This window comes from Erythrolamprus reginae, chromosome 2, assembly GCF_031021105.1.
Source record: "Erythrolamprus reginae isolate rEryReg1 chromosome 2, rEryReg1.hap1, whole genome shotgun sequence".
NCBI classification, from domain to species: Eukaryota; Metazoa; Chordata; class Lepidosauria; order Squamata; family Dipsadidae; genus Erythrolamprus; species Erythrolamprus reginae.
This window is the reverse complement of record NC_091951.1, coordinates 3,799,270-3,818,476: the sequence shown is the minus strand read 5'-3', so window position 1 is coordinate 3,818,476 and position 19,207 is coordinate 3,799,270. Positions and strand designations below refer to the sequence as shown.

The 19,207-nt window shown below is 46.7% G+C and overlaps 2 pseudogenes; both read right to left on the bottom strand.

Annotated features, from left to right (window-relative positions):
- LOC139162979 (zinc finger protein 208-like) overlaps positions 1 to 956 on the bottom strand; it is a 37,071-nt pseudogene extending 36,115 nt beyond the window's left edge.
- Positions 957 to 15,071: 14,115 nt separating this feature from the next.
- Positions 15,072 to 19,207, bottom strand: part of LOC139158541 (zinc finger protein 208-like) — a 48,659-nt pseudogene continuing 44,523 nt past the window's right edge.

The window sequence follows — 19,207 nt, the reverse complement described above, 5'->3', positions numbered from 1 at the left end:
CTGTTCCTGTGTCCTTCCTGCTTTTCTTGGGATATGTTCATTCCCAAAGGAATCTAGAGGTCTCCTACCGCTCCACCATATACGTTGCTGATCTCTTCCTTCTTACCTGAGTCAGGAATCCAGCAGCCCTTCCACTTCCACCAATAGAAGGAGATGGTTCCGTGAACACCGGTGACTCCATTTTGTCCCCTGGGAAGGAGAGAGACAGGGTGGAAACAGGAAAAGGTTCAACTTCATCTTTTCTGGCTTGAAGGCACAAGATAAGATTCCTTCCTGTCCTGCCCAGTGAGACTGTTCTCCTAAACTTTTGGAACAACACATGGAAGTTTATCCTCTTGGCAGCCAAAGCATTTGATCAACCACTGTGAATTCTCACCACTCCACTCCCCTTAGTAAAATACATGATGAAGGTTACAGAGGAGATACTCATAGTAAAATATATCTAAGAAATAATAATAATAATAATAATAATAATAACAACAACAATAATAATAAATATCTACTCGTATTATTAATCTCCAAAACTCCATCAGGGAGAAATGGGAATATTAAAGGACCTGAATAATAATAATATTATTAATAATAATAATAATAATAATAATAATAAAAATAGCAACAACAATAAATATCTACTCGGATTATTAATCTCCAAAACTCCATGAGGGAGAAATGGGGATATTAAAGCACGTGAAGAAGATCTCTTTGTATCCCCCCAAAAGCTTCTCTGACCTGGATCTCTTCCTGCTTCTCCTCTGGTCTCCCAGGCTCAGAAGGGATCGCCCAGCTTTCACCTGGTCTCCGCGGGATCTCCACAGATCCTCCCAGCCTCAGAATCTGAATGGAGATGGGAACAAGGGATCCCTTTATTCTTCCTCCTCTCCTCCCACCTGCCCCATTGTTGGATCTCCCCTCACGCACAGCCAAGAGCAGTTATGAGGCGGGTTTCCCGCTCCCTCAGGATCTCCTTCCCTCCCCTGAGTGACGTAACTTCCTCTTGTCCGCCCCCTCAACAGATCCCCAGGGAGCAGCTCTCAGCCGGAACTGTACTAAGACTCAGACTGAGTGGAGCGTGCGCAGTGGTGCCGTCAGTCGACAGCCAAGAGGTCGCCCCCTGCTGGCACCTGGAGGGAAATCGCGGCCCTGGAGGCAGCTTTGGAGGCTATGGAAGGGCAGGCTCTGGCCGGAGCTACACCTGCCTCGGAGAGCAAACTCTGTTTTTTAAAAATTAGTATTATAAATTTTATTTATATAGATACATATAAACAATACATATATCAAAACCACTACATTTAAAACAAAAAGAAAAAAAAGACATAGAACAAAGGAAAAAAAACAGTGTTTGGACGTGTTTGCAGCGTATCCTATAGAAAAAAACGGTTCCAACTATGGTAACATTCTATTATAGCTCCATTGAACTATTTGCATACGCCAGTTTTGAAGAAGAATACACATCTTAAATTATACGGAACATTCTATATCTATATAGGTTGACCTCTCCAGATTCCTAAGAGGTCAGTAAGGGGCAAGTACAAGTGCACTAGAGTGCCTTCCGTCCCCTGTCCTATTGCTCTGCTATATCTCGTATACCTTTCTTCTATTCCTATACATCTCTTTTTCTATTCTTTCATTGATATGTTCTATTCCTATATCTTATATTCCTATATTCACTAATCTCATTGAGTTCTTTGACTATGTCACAAAGGTGTTGGATCAAGGTGGTGCCGTGGATATTGCCTATCTGGACTTCAGCAAAGCCTTTGATACGGTTCCACATAAAGAGCTGATAGATAAATTAGTGAAGATTGGACTTAATCCCTGGATAGTTCAGTGGATTTCAAGCTGGCTGAAGCATAGACATCAGAGAGTTATTGTTAATGGCGAGTATTCTGAGCAGAGACAGGTTACAAGCGGTGTGCCACAAGGGTCTGTTCTGGGTCCTATTCTTTTTAATATGTTTGTGAGTGACATAGGGGAAGGTTTGGTAGGGAAGGTTTGCCTATTTGCCGATGACTCTAAAGTGTGCAATAGGGTTGATATTCCTGGAGGGGTCTGTAATATGGTAAATGATTTAGCGTTACTAGATAAATGGTCAAAGCAATGGAAACTGCAGTTTAATGTTTCCAAATGTAAAATAATGCACTTGGGGAAAAGGAATCCTAAATCTGAGTATTGCATTGGCAATTCTGTGTTAGCAAAAACTTCAGAAGAGAAGGATTTAGGGGTAGTGATTTCTGACAGTCTCAAAATGGGTGAGCAGTGTGGTCGGGCGGTAGGAAAGGCAAGTAGGATGCTTGGCTGCATAGCTAGAGGTATAACAAGCAGGAAGAGGGAGATTGTGATCCCCTTATATAGAGCGCTGGTGAGACCACATTTGGAGTACTGTGTTCAGTTCTGGAGACCTCACCTACAAAAAGATATTGACAAAATTGAACGGGTCCAAAGACGGGCTACAAGAATGGTGGAAGGTCTGAAGTATAAAACGTATCAGGAAAGACTTAATGAACTCAATCTGTATAGTCTGGAAGACAGAAGCAAAAGGGGGGACATGATCAAAACATTTAAATATGTTAAAGGGTTAAATAGGGTTCAGGAGGGAAGTGTTTTTAACAGGAAAGTGAACACAAGAACAAGGGGACACAATCTGAAGTTAGTTGGGGGAAAGATCAAAGGCAACATGAGAAAGTATTATTTTACTGAAAGAGTAGTAGATCCTTGGAACAAACTTCCAGCAGACGTGGTTGGTAAATCCACAGTAACCGAATTTAAACATGCCTGGGATAAACATATATCCATTGTAAGATAAAATACAGGAAATAGTAAAAGGGCAGACTAGATGGACCATGGGGTCTTTTTCTGCCGTCAGTCTTCTATGTTTCTATGTTTCTCTTCTATTCTTTCTTAGATATATTTTACTATGAGTTTCTCCTCTATAACCTTCATCATGTATTTTACTATGTGTATATAGATATACTGTATGCCTACTAAAACCTTCATTGTGTATTGGAATAAATAAATAAATAAATAAATAAATAAAATTAATATTAACAATAGATTCCAATGCCAGGCAATAGTTTTGTCAAATAAATGCTTTTCTGATCTTGTTTTAACCACTGTGAAGTCAGGTGGAGATCAAATGCTGGTTCTGTCCTTTTGGGAGCCTTTCGACTCATTCTCTACGTCTCTCTCTCTCTCACACACACACACACACACACACACACCCCTACACACACACACACACACACAATCCACATGCTCACACACAGAGCAAGGAGTCTATAAAGATGTTTTTGAAGAAGAAATGACTGGACTTTGGGGGTGGGTGGGTTGGAAGACGTTTTGCTTTTTCTCCAAGATTCTTCTTCAGCTCTAACTAGAAGGAGGGGAACGCAACAATTCATACTCCTTGCGGAGAGGAGCTCATTTATTATTATTATTATTATTATTATTATTATTATTATTATTATTATTTATTAGATTTGCATCCTTTTAGAGCAATCCTTGAGGCCAATGGGAGGATCTTCCTGGTCTTCCTCGGGGTCACACGGGTAGGGCGAATGGGTGTAGAAACCTCTTGGAACTGCGGCAAGGACTGTGTTGTAGACCCTCATCCGGTCAGAGCTGAAGAAACTGCTTGGATGAGAAGAGAAACATCTTCACCTTCAACATATTGGCCCCAACAAACTGGGTCCTCATTTTACCCTCTGCCATGGATCATGGAGCTTCAGTATTTATGTGCTACTCCGTCATAGTTATGTCATCAAGGACCGTGAGAATAATGGAGAGTGGGAGAACAGCCACTAGCCCAGAAGACAGAAATAAATGTTACAAACATCCTCGTCGCCTGACGCTTCTCGGTTGTCAAACTTCCCAGGAGGACAATACTCTGGAAAGCAAGAGTTGGTTGTGCACTCACGGGGAAGCTAGAGAGACATGGGGAAAACAAGAGGAGACCTCCATTATAGGATGGGCTACAGAGAATATTTATAGCTCACACTCTCAATACAGATCTGCCACCCACCCGCCCATCCTTTATTGTTTGTTGTTATTGTGCATTGTTTCTCGTAAGATTCACTGTGTAATTCTTGGTTTTTTTCTTTGTTTCTTTTCTCATTTTTTTCTTCCCTTTTCTTTTCTCTTTTCACATGCTTGTGTTGTTATTTGTACTGTTATTGAGTTAATTGTATTTATCTTTGTAAATAAAATTTATTTTAATAATAAATTTAAAAAAAAAACAAGAGGAGACCTTCAGATTTCAGGCCACATCGACTAGTAGTGTGGAATTTTGGACCAGAATACTTACGGGACCCCTTCTACCACATGAGTCCCAGTAACCGGTCAGGTCCCACAGAGTCGGCCTTCTCCAGGTCCCATCAACTAGACAATATCGCTTGGCGGGGCTTAGGGGGAAGAGCCTTCTCTGTGGCGGCCCCGACCCTCTGGAATCAGCTCCCCCCAGAGATTCATACTGCCCCCACCCTCCTTGCCTTCCGTAAGCGTCTCAAGATTCACTTATGTCACAAAGCTTGGGGCTATTAGACTTCTGCCCCCTGCCCAACCAAAGTTATGGAAGTTAGTGGTCCTCAATGGGTATGAGTGTGTTTATGGTCTTTGGGTTTTTAGGTTGTTAGTTGTTAATAGCATTCAGGTTGTTATATACTGTTATTTCATATGTTGTAAGCCTCCCCGAGTCCTCAGAGAGAGATGGCATAAAAATCGAATGAATGAATGAATGAATGAATAAATAAATGTCAACCTCTCGACAGTCTTTATGTCCCCTAGACATTTCTTTGCTCAGGACACCTGACAGGTGGACACATAAAGGTACTTACCTCCAATTATGTTGCCCACAGATTTATTTATTTATTAGATTTGTGTCTCCAAAATGGGAGAAAAGCCACGGAGAACCCTCAGCCAGACCAGGGAGAGGCTTCAGAGAAGAAGAGGGTGATTCCTCTCCTTAAACACACGTCTCCCTTACTCAAAACCTCTGGTCAAACGGCCCTTTCCAGTTGACTGCCCCTCGACCCCCCCTTTCTTTCTGTGAGTCAGGGGGTCCCCCTTTTCCCTGCAAAGCGGCCCCGAACAGAGATACCGAAGACGAGAAGCAGCGGATGGAAGGTAACCAAAGAGAGAAGCAACCTGGAAATAAGGAGAATCTTCCTCACAATGACGAGAATTAATCAGCGGAACTGCTTACCACCAGAAGTCGTGGGGTTTCCGCACTGGAGAGTTCTAAGAAGAGACTGGACAGCCCCTTGTCAGAGATGGTACATACGTTCTCCTGCCTGATAAGGGGGCTGGACTAGAAGACCTCCAAGGTCCCTTCCAGCTGTTCTATTCTAACTGCAGGTTGTTCTTGGCTCTGCCCCTCAATAAACTTCCTTTCTTAAGCAGCCTCCATTTTATTCACATCTTGGAATTGGACCCGATTTTTATTATGATGCTATCAGGGGATAAAATGGAAACCCACGACTGGAAGGTGCAACTGAAGAGGTTTAAGGTGGAAGAAATAGGCAGCTACGGTCCAAAGGAAAAGGGAGACACAGACACAAACTTGTGCTTTTATATCAATATAAATGTATTGAACATTCAAGGCAGAGAAGACAGTCAGGAACATCCTGAGGTAAATCTCCAACAGCGCCCAGAAGAAAAAGGCGGGAAAAAGAACACCCACCCTTCCACCCTCAGCAACCAATCAGAGTGCAGATCCCCTCAAGCAGGAGCCCGCCCTCACTCATCCACAGCAGGGTGTTTGGACCACTGTGCACTTTCCTTCTCCAGCCATTAAATTCAATCTCTTCACATTCAAAGTATTAAAAAGAAACGAAGCTAAGATTGAATTGTCAGGATGGAATGTTTTTTTAAAAATTTATCTTGCACTGCGCTAAAAAGAAGTCAAAGTCTCCCTCCCCCTTTTTTCTCTCCTGTACCTCAGGCTTTATTTTCCCCTCCTTTTCTCCTTTTCTCCTTCCCTCAATTTCCTATTTATAGTTTTCTTTGTGTTTTGTATCCTAAACGAATAAAGAAGATCTGGAAAGACTCTGGAAAAAAGGCAGAGAAGAACAACCAAGATGAAGGCTGAAAGATATCAAAAAATGGTTGCTGGAACTGGGACTTTCTCGTCTGAGGCAAAGAAGGACCAGGGAGGACCTGATGGCTCCTTCCAAGACCTCCTGGTCTCTCCCTCCCTTGGAAGGGCTCAACCACTCTAGAAACACCACAGAAGAAAGACCGAAACCTCCCTCCAGGCATTTGGGTTTATAGAAAAGGAGAGGAAGAAGGAAGCATAGGCACCGAAGCCTTTGTCGGGCAGGGAGCCCCTGAAAGGGGCCTTTCTTAAACCCCCCAATACCCAAGACCATCATCCCCGCTGAAGTAGACCCAGAGATCGTCGCCAGTGAAGTAGACCCAGAGACAGGGTTTGAGCAATCGGTACTTTTATTCAGCTCAGAGAATAAGTGACAGCTCAGCAAGGTAAAGTGACAATTCAGCGAGTACCGACTGGCTCTGCAGGGAGAAGCCGCTTCTTTTATACTTTTGCGGTTCCCGCCAAAGCGAGAGCCGGCCGCGTCTGAGCCAATCAGGAGCGACTTCCTGCTTGGGCTCAGACAGCGCTGGAAAAGAGGAACAAACTATTTACAGCGTTACAAGGTAGCCATTTCAGGATACAACACCCGCCCTCTCCCTTCCCCCTCCCTTGCACTCCTCTTTCCCACCTTTTATCCCCTCCTGGCAGTTTGCCCCAAATCCACAAGGGGGTGCCCTCTGCCAAAGGAAGGGGACCGTCTTTAGCCACATACAGCCCTTAGACCAATTCGAGCACACGCTGGGATTCGTGTGGTAGCCGGCGGTTCCGGAGGTAATCTGGTCCAAGGTCCAATGCCATGTAGGGCTTTAAAGGTCATGAGCAACACTTTGAATTGTGACTGGAAACCGATCGACAGCCAATGCAAGCCACAGAGTGTTGAAGAAACATAGGCGAATCTTGGAAGCCCCACGATGGCTCTCGCGGCTGTGTTCTGCACGATCTGAAGTTTCCGAACACTTTTCAAAGTTAGCCCCATGTAGAGAGTGTTGCAGTAATCGAACCTCGAGGTGATGAGGGCATGAGTGACCGTGAGCAATGACTCCCTGTCCAAATAGGGCCGCAACTGGTGCACCAGGCGAACCTGGGCAAACGCCCTCCTCACCACAGCCGAAAGATGATGTTCCAATGTCAGCTGTGGATCAAGGATGCCCAAGTTGCGCACCCTCTCTGAGGGGGTCAGTAGTTCCCTCCCAGGGTAATGGACGGACAGATGGAATTGTCCTTGGGAGGCAAGACCCACAGCCACTCCATCTTGTCTGGTTTGAGTTTGAGTTTGTTGACACCCATTCAGGCCCCAACACATCACTTCCACTGCTTCGCTGACTGGACATGGGGTGGAGATGTATAACTGGGTATCATCGGCGTATTGATGATACCTCACCCCAAGCCCTTGGATGAGCAACAAATTACAATCATACAGTTATTAGTGGAAGGAAATGGGTGAAAGGAATGATGAGAAAAAAACTAGTAGTAATAGTAGTGCAAGCATAGTAAATAGTTTGACATTGTTGAGGAAATTATTTGTTTAGCAGAGTGATGCCATTCGGGGAAACACTGTTCTTGTGTCTAGTTGTGCAGTGCTCTTTACCAACGTTTTGAGGGTAGGTGTTGAAACATTTATGTCCAGAATGAGAGCCCTCTTTTTGACTCGTGCAGTATACAGGTCCTCAGTGGAAGGCAAGTTGGCAGCAATTGTTTTTTCTGCAGTTCTGATTCTCCTCTGAAGTCTGTCTTGGGTTGCAGAACCAAACCAGATAGTTATGGTGGTGCAGATGACAGACTCAATGTTTCCTCTGTAGAACTGTATCAGCAGCTCCTTGGGCAGGTTGAGCTTCCTGAGTTGGTGCAGAAAGAACATTCTTCATTGAATTTTGATTCCATGCCATTGCCTATACATGTAAGTATTTGGGAGAGATTTTCACTTGCAACCAAACTTGTACACATACATTGTGTGTGCATGTGAGTATATATATATACTGTATATCACATGTTTTTGCTGAATTTTTTAAAATTAAGGGAGACTAGGATAGCGCTATTTCGGCCTTGTTCTGGCCTCATCAGCTAGCCCTACCCTTATTGGAATTTGATCCTGGGGCTTCTGCCTTGTAAGGCAGAGAATTAACCTCTAGGCCACCAGATCTGATCCCTTCAGCTTTGTACCAGGGAAGGGATATATTTTTTCTGTTGGATTACCCTGGTATATTGAAGGAACGTCACAGCTCCTTTTCACTCTAGGCAAAATATATATACACATGTGCACAATATATATATATACATGCGCACAGACCCAGCCTACCCCATCCTGGGATGCCCCTGCCTCTTCTGATGTGCACCTTCCTTGGTGGCCTGGGCCAGTCCTGTATGTCCTCCCACCTCCTCCTGTGCGCATTCAAGCCCGCCGGGATGTGATGGGCCGGGCAAATGATGTAGGTCAACGCCTTAGTTTCCAGGACAGCCATTCGGGCTTGATCCGATGACATTGCTGGCCCTATCCAGCCGCGCAACTTGAGGTTCACACCCGTTTTTTAAAAATTTATTGATACATTTTTCTTTAACATACATAAATGCTTAGAAAACAGTGTATTATCTGGGTCAATTTGCTTGTACATAATAATAGCAATAATAATGTTATACACTTATACCTAGAAAAAATCCTCCAACTTCTAATAGCTCTATTGTCTTACCATTAACAAAACAAATCACATGTTAAAAAAATTCTGTGCTTTCTTTCTCCTTTATCTTTGATGTCAATATGTCCGTTTCTGCACAATCTAGTACAGTGGTACCTCATGATACGAGCGCCCCGCCATACGAATAACCCGAGAAACGAACCCGGGGTTCAGAAATTTTTTGCCTCTTCTTACGAACGTTTTCCGTCTTATGAACCCGCCGCCGCTGCCTCCGAGAAGCCCCGCCGCCCAGCTGTTGCTTTTTGAAACAGCCAGGGGGGCTTCTCAGAATCCCCCGGCTGTTTTAAAAGGTGACAGCTGGGCGGCGGGGCTTCTCGGCGGCGGCGAGGGGTTCGTAAGACGGAAAACGTTCGGGTTCGGGAGGCAACTGGGAAGCCCCGCCGCCCGGCTGTCACCTTTTAAAACAGCCGGGAGGCTTCCCAGCAGCCTCCCGAACCCGAATGCCAAACCCAAACTTCCGGGTTCAGCGTTCGGGAGGCCGCTGAGAAGCCCCCCGGCTGTTTTAAAACGTGACAGCCGGGCGGTGGAGCTTCTCAGCAAAAGTTCGTGTTTGGGAGGCCGCTTTGGGTTTTTGGCTGGGAGGGAGGGCAGGAGGTCTGGCGCATCACCTTCCCTCCCAGCCAAAAAGGCAAAGCCGGCGGCTATAGCTGCTGCTGCAAGAGGCTTCCCCGCCCCTTGCCCGTGGCCGGAAGAAGAGCACTCTTGCCCGGCGGGAGGTGAAGAGTGCTTTGCCTCCCACCGGGCAAGAGCGCTCTTCTGCCGGCCACAGGCAAGGGGCGGGGAAGCCTCTTGCAGCAGCTGCTACAGCCCCCGGCTTTGCCTTTTTGGCTGGGAGGGAGGGCAGGAGGTCCGGCGCTGGGGGAGGTCCTCCTGCTCCCCCCCCAGCGAAAAACACAAAGATGGTCTGTCGCCGCCCGCTTGAGCCAGGATGACAGGCAGGGCGGAGCAGCGTGGAGCAAAGGGAGACTGAAATCGCCGGCGGCTTCAGCTTCCCATTGCTCCGTCGGCAGCGGCAGACCGCCTTTGTATTTTTGGCTGGAGGGGGAAAGCAGGAGGCGCAGGATCGGGCCGGCGGCGGGTGCGGGGCGAGGCAGCAGGTCTGCATCCTGGGCAGGCGGGTGGCGGGCGCGGCCAGTGGGCCCGGCTAGACCTCCAGCGAGGACGGGGCGGGCAGCGGCTAGGCGCAGCGACAGCGGCGAGGGTGCGTCCGACTTGGGGCTGGCGGCACTCGACGCAGCGGGGAACATCGGCACAGGAGGCAGGAGAGGACCGGTCGAAGTGAGCAGCAGCGCCGCCGCCGTCACGCCCGGCTTGGCTTCCCTGGCCGCTGCAGGCACCGCACGTTGTGCTGTTCCGGGCCGGTGAGGCTCAGCAACGGAAGTCGGCCTCCTGGCCCGGGAGGCTCGGCTGAAAGGGGCAGGGGCTGGAGCCGCTGAGTCTTGCCGGCCCGGAAGATCGCAGCGTGCGGTGGCCAGGGAAGCCGAGCCGGGCGCCGCCGCTGTTTCTCCGGTTGCCTGGTCCTCTCCTGCCTCCCGCGCTGATGTTCCTTGCTGCGTCGGGCGCCGCCAGCCCCGAGTCGTACGCTCCCGAAGGTGGTCTTTGCATCGTACCAGGAAAGCAAGCAGCAGGCACGGGCTGGGGTCTTTCCCCTAGGGGCAGAGGTGGTGATCGCAGGGTGGTTTTGCTGCAGGCGGGTGTCTAGGCACCGCAGCTCCCCCCAGTTCTCCCGCGGACCTCTCCCGCGGACCTCTTCCACACACCCTGACTCCCCCAACTTCTGTGCTTTTCTTTCAGCTTCTGGATGAATGGGAGGAGCTAAGCGGCCGGAGGAATCAATGTAAAACGCCGCTGGGCTGGCAACGGCTGCTTAGCGCCTTCTGTCCGGCCTGAAGCCGAAACAAAAGCGCGGAAGCTGCAGGAGTCGGGATGTGTGGAACTGGGGGGAGCTGCGGTGCCTAGACACCTGCCTGCAGCAAAGCCCCCCCCCCGCGACCACCACCTTTGCCCCCAGGGGAAAGACCCCAGCCCACGCCTGCTGCTTGCTCACCTGGAAAGACCCCAGCCCACACATTCGGGAGCTTCCCAGCCGGGTCCATTCCACAGGGCAGTGGCCACGGCTAGCCCCAGTTCTCCCGCTGACCCTTTCCACACACGCACACCATCCCCAGCCTCTGCGCCGCCGGCTGGCTGTCATCTTCTAAAGAAGCAAGAAGAGGAGGAGGAGCTGGGCGCGGAGGAAGGCGAATGTGGCCCGGAGGCTGGGAGGGAGGCGGAATACAGGAGGAGGAGGAGGGAGGCCAGGAAGGAGAGGGAGAAGGAGGTATGTAGGAAGGAGAGAGAGAGAAAGGTTTCTGCCTGAAGTTAGATAGGGGTGGCGGCGCAGCGCGAATCCGGCAAGGGCTTCCCCAACTGCTACCGGACTCCCGCAAGACGATCCTAGAACCCCAGTGGGGCCTCCCAGACACAAAAAATCAGAGAAGACGCACGTACAAACCGCCCGTGCGTTTCCCTCCCTTCCCTTCCAGTCATTGCAAGCCAGACAGTAACTGTTGACTTTTTGGTTAATCCACCCACGAGGCTCCCTCCGGGCAGCCTGCACTGTCTCTCCCCGTCCCCCCCTCCACTCACCCCCGAACAAAATCCGAATGCCTGCGGTAATGAGGCAAAAAGGATGGATTTTGGGGTTGCATGCATTAATAGCTTTTCCATTGATTCCTATGGGAAACATTGTTTCGTCTTACGAACTTTTCACCTTAAGAACCTGCTCCCGGCACCAATTAAGTTCGTAAGACGAGGTATTACTGTATTTTTCTAATTGTATTCTCATCTAAGGGAGTTTCCACATTCTTCAGTGCTGTGAAAATACATTTCATAGAAACATTTCATACAGACATGTACCGTATTTTTCGCTCTATAAGACGCACCTGCTGATAAGACGCACCTAGATTTTAGAGGAGGAAAATAGAAAAAAAATATTTTGAGCCAAAAAGGGGAAAGGAAGAGAGGAAGGAGTGAAAGAAGGGAGTGAGGGAGGAAAGAAGGGAGGAAGGAAAAGGAAAGCAAGAAATGGAGGGAGGAAAGGAAGGAAGGAAGGAAGGAAAGAAAGGGGGAAGGGACAGGAGCAGAGGAAGGAAGCAAGGAAACTTATGAAAGGGGAGAGTAAGAGAGGAAGGACTGAAGGGAGGGAGGGAAGAAGGTAGGAAGGAGAAAGAAAAGAAGAAATAGAGGAAGGGAAGGTAAAAGAGAGAAAGAAAAAGAGCAAGAAAGAAAGCAAGAAAGAGAGAAAGAAAGAAAATGAAAAAGAAATAAAAATAGAGAGGGGGAATGAAAGAAATGGAAGGAGGGAAGGAAGGAGAGAAAGCAAGAGAAAGAAAGAAAGCAAGAGAAAGAAAAAAGAATGAAAGAGCAAGAGAGCAAGAGAGCAAAAGAAAGAGAGAAAGAAAGGCAACTTCAAAGAAAGGCTCACTGAGCATCTCTCACTCTCTTTCTATCCCTTTCTTTCTCTTCCTTTCTCTCTCTCTTCCTTTATCTCCTCTCTCTCTCCCTCCCTCTCTCCCCCTTTCTCTCTCCCTCTCTTGCTATCTCTCCCCCTCTCCCTCTTTCTCCTCTCCCTCTTTCTCTCTCTCCCCCCCTTTCTCTCTCTTCTTCTCACTTTCTCTCTCTTGTTTTCTTTGTCTCTTTTGCTTTCTCTCTCTCTCACTCTTTTTTTCTTTCTCACGCTTTCTCTTGTTCTCTCTCTCTTGCTATCTCTTTCTCTCCCCCACTTTCTCTCACTCTCTTTCTCACTTTCTCTCTATCTTGCTGTCTGTTGCTCTCACTCACTCTCGTTCTCTCTCCGTTCTTCTCAGCGGTGACGCACGCACGCCCTGCCCGCCTCACCTTTGCCGAGAGCCCTTTCGTCCCGGGCTCCCGGCAAGGGGGTTGCAGGAGAGGCGGGGCCGGCGAAGGTGATATTCAATGTCGGGGGCGCTCGGGCGGTTGCGCGCGCTCCCTATCTCCCTGCTAGCCCACTCAAAAATAAGAAAAGCCGGCAAAGGCTTTTCTTATTTTGAATATTCCGAGTGGGCTAGCAGGGAGATAGGGAGCGCGCGCAACCGCCCGTGCGCCCCCGACATTGAAGACCTCCGCTGAGAAAAACCTTTGCCCGTCAAGGAGGCGCAGCGGCGGGCGGAGAGAGGGAAGGGGGGGGCAGCGGCGTCCCTCCTGGCCTTGGCGGGCCGCCCGACCGTCCCCACCTCCTGCAAATGCGGCAGGCGGCGGGGGGAGAGCGAGGAGCCGGTTCTGGCGGACGCGGGGCTTGGCTGGCTGGCTGGCGGGGGGAGCGCCGCTGGTGGTGCGGAGGGAGACCCTCCTCCGGGAGGGAGGGGGCCAGGCAGCAGCTAGCCAGCCAGCCGGCGGGATGGCGCTTCCGAGTTTGCAGCCTCCCCCCCCCCTCCCTGCCTGCATCTTCGCTCCATAAGACGGGGCTGATTTTTCTTTCTACTTTGGGAGGAAAAAAACTGCGTCTTATGGAGCGAAAAATACGGTAGCATTAAAGATTTGTTCCCTCTGTCATACTTTCATGCTATTATATCTAACAAAATATTTCTGGTTTAAATCTATATGTTGCTTTAACATTTTCTCTAACCATGTTTGTATTTTCAACCTTTTTTTCCTTTTTTGCACCATGCATCTTTCTCATATATCGATTGCATTTGCTGGTGTGCTAGGTCCACAACTTGGTTTTGTAGTTCCTGTTTTGTTTTTAGTTCCCCTTCCCCATTCAGAATGTCTTTACATGATACATTTTATTCAAAGTTTACAACATTTGGATGTATCAGTGCTTCCACTGTGGAAAGCCAAGCTGGTATTTTCATATGGGTTTTTCCTTTAACCTTTTCCCACACTAAGAGTAGAGCATTTCTTATATATTTTACATAATGTCTTTGAAAATATCTATGCATTTTATTCTTTTCACACCACAAAAAAGCATGCCATCCCAAATGAAGATCGTGTCCCTCTAACAATAGTACTTTTATATGTCTTACGATTTAGCCATTGTTTCCCCAGAGTTAGAATGGAAGCCTGGCAACAAAGCCCCCAGTCTGGCTGCCCAAAGCCACCTATATGTTTGACAGGTCTGTATAATTCAGAGGTTTCTTTAGATATTAACTTGTTGCTAGTTAGCTGTCCTTGGGGTAAGTCGATTTTTGTAATTGTATACAGGAAAACCGCTATAAGAATAAACACAAGGTGACTGAGAGGAGAGAGCTTCCGAACAAAGAGACTTCTTCTCAACCCAGAGAAATTTCTTCCTAGGTTGGAGCAGCTTTGCTCATAAAATCATGTCTTCGTGTCGATGATTACTACACAGTTTCCCAATTCCAATTTAATTTGTTGTATTAATCTTTTATACTTATTGCACATCTTGCTGTTACTTATACAGTGGTACCTCGAGATACGAGTTTAATTCGTTCCGGACCTGGGCTCTTAAGTCGAGCAGCTCTTATCTCGAACGACTTTTCCCCATAGGAATTAATGTAAATAATTTTAATTGGTTCCAGCCCTCAAAAAACTCACAAAGTTAGTCTAAATTATGCAGAAAGACATGTTTTTAATGAAGAAATGTACATGTACATATAAATGAATAATGAAGTTTCTTTCACTTAACTTGTAAACTTTCTTAAACTTTTAAATTTACATATGTTCAACTTCTCTGCCACCCAATCCTGTAGGACAGAGGTCCCCAACCCTTTTTGCACCAGGGACCGGCTTTAAGCGATCAAGAGAGGAATGGGTGAATGAATGGACGGAGGGTGGGAAGGAAGGAAGGAAAGAGGGAAGGGACAGGAACAGAGGAAGGAAGCAAGGAAACTTATGAAAGGGGAGAGTAAGAGAGGAATGAGTGAAGGGAGGGAGGGAGGGAAGAAGGTGGGAAGGAGAAAGAAAAGAAGAAATAGAGGAAGGGAAGGTAAAAGAGAGAAAGAAAAAGAGCAAGAAAGAAAGAAAGAAAGAAAGAAAGAAAGAAAGAAAGGGAGAAGGGACAGGAACAGAGGAAGGAAGCAAGGAAACTTATGAAAGGGGAGAGTAAGAGAGGAATGAGTGAAGGGAGGGAGGGAGGGAGGGAAGAAGGTGGGAAGGAGAAAGAAAAGAAGAAATAGAGGAAGGGAAGGTAAAAGAGAGAAAGAAAAAGAGCAAGAAAGAAAGCTGCAAGCACCCCCCCCGAGCCCCCCAGGCCGGCTGCAACCTTTTAAAACACGCGCGCCGCTTCGCAGCTGTCTCCTGAAGCCGAACGCGGAAGTTAGCGTTTGGCTTCAGGAGACAGCTCCTTGGCGCTTGTATCTCGAATTTGGGCTTGTAAGTAGAACAAAAATATCTCTCCCCTCCCAGCTCTTATCTCGAGTTGCTCTTAAGTAGAGCAGCTCTTATGTCGGGGTTCCACTGTACTCCCATATTTCTTGATCATCTGAAGGTCTATCTTTGTCAATTCATTTTTCTGTTGATCTAAATTCCATTTTTACAAAAACCCATCTGCATTCCATACATTTTTATTTCCCTCTGGTGTGGCTCTTCTTATGGAAAATAAGCTTACACTTCAATCGGTAGCTCTTCCCACATTCCAGGCATTTTCAGGGTTTCTCACCTGTGTGGATCCTTTTATGGGAAGTCAGATTCCTACTGGCAGTGAAAGTCTTTCCACACTCTGTGTACTTGTAAGGTTTTTCTCCTGTATGTTTCATGTTATGAGAATTAAGTCCACTGCTTCGGTGAAAGCTCTTCCCACACTCCATACATTTATAGGGTTTTTCTCCTGTGTGGATCCGTTCATGAGAAGTAAGAGAACTCTTTACACTGAAGCTCTTCCCACACTCTGCGCATTCATAGGGTTTTTCTCCTGTGTGGATCCTTTCATGCTTTACAAGACTACCGTGTTCCCTGAAGCTCTTCCCACACTGTTTGCATTCATAGGGTTTTTCTCCCGTGTGGATCCGTTTATGACAAGTAAGAGCACTCTTGAAACTGAAGCACTTTCCACACTCTATGCATTCATAGGGTTTTTCTGTGTGGACCCTTTTATGGGAAACAAGGGTATAGCTTTGGCTGAAGCCCTTCCCACAGTCTAGGCATTTATAGGGTTTTTCCCCTGTGTGGATCCGTTTATGGGAAAGAAGAGTACTCATTTGGCTGAAGCCCTTCCCACAGTCTAGGCATTTATAGGGTTTTTCCCCTGTGTGGATCCGTTTGTGACGGCTAAAATCAGTGTTTTCCCTGAAGCTCTTCCCACACTCCATGCATTTATAGGGTTTTTCTCCTGTGTGGAGCCGTTTATGGGAAAGAAGATCATTGCTTCGGATGAAGCCCTTCCCACAGTCTAGGCATTTATAGGGTTTTTCTCCTGTGTGGATCCGTTTGTGACAACTAAGAGCATTGTTTGCACTGAAGCTCTTCCCACACTCCATGCATTTATAGGGTTTTTCTCCTGTGTGGAGCCGTTTATGGGAAACAAGTTGACTGTGAGTGTTGAAGCCCTTCCCACAGTCTAGGCATTTATAGGGTTTTTCTCCTGTGTGGACCCATTTGTGATGACTAAGAGAACTCTTTGTCCTGTAGCTCTTCCCACACTCCATGCATTTATAGGGTTTTTCTCCTGTGTGGAGCCGTTTATGGGAAACAAGGTGACTGTTAGTGTTGAAGACCTTCCCACAGTCTAGGCATTTATAGGGTTTTTCTCCTGTGTGGATCCGTTTATGGGAAACAAGGCTTCCGCTGTGGCTGAACCCCTTCCCACAGTCCAGGCATTTATAGGGTTTTTCTCCTGTGTGGACCCGTTTATGGGAAAGAAGGGCACCGTTATTGTTGAAGGCCTTCCCACAGTCTAGGCATTTGTAGGGTTTTTCTCCTGTGTGGATCCGTTTGTGACGACTAAGATCACTGTATGTCCTGAAGCGCTTCCCACACTCCATGCATTTATAGGGTTTTTCTCCTGTGTGGACCCTTTTATGGGAATGAAGGTGACTGTTATTGTTGAACACCTTCCCACAGTCTAGGCATTTATAGGGTTTTTCTCCTGTGTGGATCCGTTTATGGGAAACAAGGATTCCTCTCTGGCTGAATCCCTTCCCACAGTCTAGGCATTTATAGGGTTTTTCTCCTGTGTGGATCCGTTTGTGACGACCAAGATCACTCTTGAAACTGAAGCTCTTCCCACACTCCATGCATTTATAGGGTTTTTCTTTTGTATGATCCCTTTTATGGGATGTAAGGGAATACTTTGTAGTGAACCTTTGTCCACAAGTCTCACATTTATAAGGATTTCCCCCCGAATGGATCCTCCTATGGCAGATCAGCTGACTACTACTTTTGAAGCTCTTTCCACATTCTGGGCATTTAAAGGGTTTTTCTGCAGAATATATCCTTTTATGGGAAGTAAGGGAACTCTCCAGGCTGAACCTTTTCCCACAATCCACATACTTATGGATCTTTTGATGAGAAGTTGAATTACCTTTTCTCACAATGCTTTTTCCACAGCTCACACTGTTGTAGGGCTTCTCCCTTGCCTGGTTCATTTTATGTGAACGAAGATCATAACGGCTGGAGCTTTTGCCAGGTTTGCAATGGTTACTAACTTTGGGATTTGCTTCGAATTTTTTTCTATATTGATATTTCCCCGTATTTTTTTGGGAATCACGATCCATTTCCACACATTCAAGAATAGATTTTTCTCTCCAATTTTGCTTCTTTTCATGTTTCTTCCCTCCCCACTGATTTGTAGAGGTCTCCTCAGGAATTTCAGTTTCGATTGTTTGCAATGGCATTAAATTTGGCTGTTGGTCGATTTCTTTCTTCTGCATATCAGATGCTTGCAGGGGAAGAAAAACAATTTAGAATTAGAATAATCTACAACCTCCACTTTGGTGTTCCTATGCATAGATTTATCTACTACTGGGAGGAAGGAACAAGGGAAATGACAGCACGGATATTAGTTACTTACTTAAAACACTAGGATGGCTGTACATCGAACCTTTATTATTATTATTATTATTATTATTATTATTATTATTATTATTTGTTAGATTTGTATGCCGCCCCTCTTTGCAGACTCGGGGCGGCTCACAGCAATAACAAAATACAATGTACAACAAATCTAATATTTAAAAATATCTAAAAACCCTTATTTAAAAAAAAAAATAACCAGATATACACACAAACATACCATGCATAAACTATATAGGCCTGGGGGAGATGTCTCAATTGCCCCATGCCTGACGGCAGAGGTGGGTTTTAAGGAGTTTACGAAAGGCAAGGAGGGTGGGGGCAATCCTAATCTCCGTGGGCAGCTGGTTCCAGAGGGTCAGGGCCGCCACAGAGAAGGCTCTTCCCCCGGGTCCCACCAGACGACATTGTTTAGTCGATGGGACCCGGAGAAGGCCAACTCTGTGGGACCTAACTTGTCGCTGGGATTCATACGGCAGAAGGCGGTCCCAGAGATATTCTGGTCCGATGCCATGAAGGGCTTTATAGGTCATAACCAACACTTTGAATTGTGACCGGAAACTGATCGGCAACCAATGCAGACTGCGGAGTGTTGGTGTGACATGGGCACACCTAGGGAAGCCCATGATTGCTCTCGCAGCTGCATTCTGCACAATCTGAAGTTTCCAAACAGTTCTCAAAGGTAGCCCCATGTAGAGAGCGTTACAGTAGTCGAACCTCGAGGTGATGAGGGCATGAGGGCCTGTGAGTAGTGACTCCCAGTCCAGGTAGGGCCGCAACTGGTGCACCAGGCAAACCTGGGCAAACGCCCCCCTCGCCACAGCTGAAAGATGGTTCTCTCTTTAAAAAATTAAAGCAAAAACAAGTCTTGAAATCTGGACAAGGCACACGAATATTCTCAATTATGACACACCCAACCTGCATTCAATAAGACAACGTATGTAATTGCAACACAAACAAGACAAAATCTGTGGCCTAGTAGGACAACTGCTTCAGGAATAAACATCCTCTCCCTGACCATCTTCCCAATTACTCTGCAGTAATGACCCAGAGCTCAAGGATGACCACAAGACTGAATGTCAACACTGGGGGTGGACAAATAAATGGAAACACTTGACTTTTTGGCCTCATAATGTTTGAACATGTTCAAATCAATCAAAATTTGACATATATTAATGTTTTTTTTAATTCTTTTATTTGATATGTTTTTTTAAACTACCTTTTTTTTAAAACAGAAATTTAAGGAAATTGGTTCTAACCTTCTGGAAGGAGCAGACCTCTCAGACTTTCAAAGAGGCCAAATTGTTGGTGCTCGAATGGCAGGCGCTAGTGTAACAGAAAGTGCCCGAATGTTTGGCGTTTCAAGAGGTCATCTCTCAAAAGTCATGACTGCTTTTGAAAGAGAAGGGAAAAACGTCCTCAGCCAAGCACAGGTCTGGTCGAAAGTCGAAGTGGT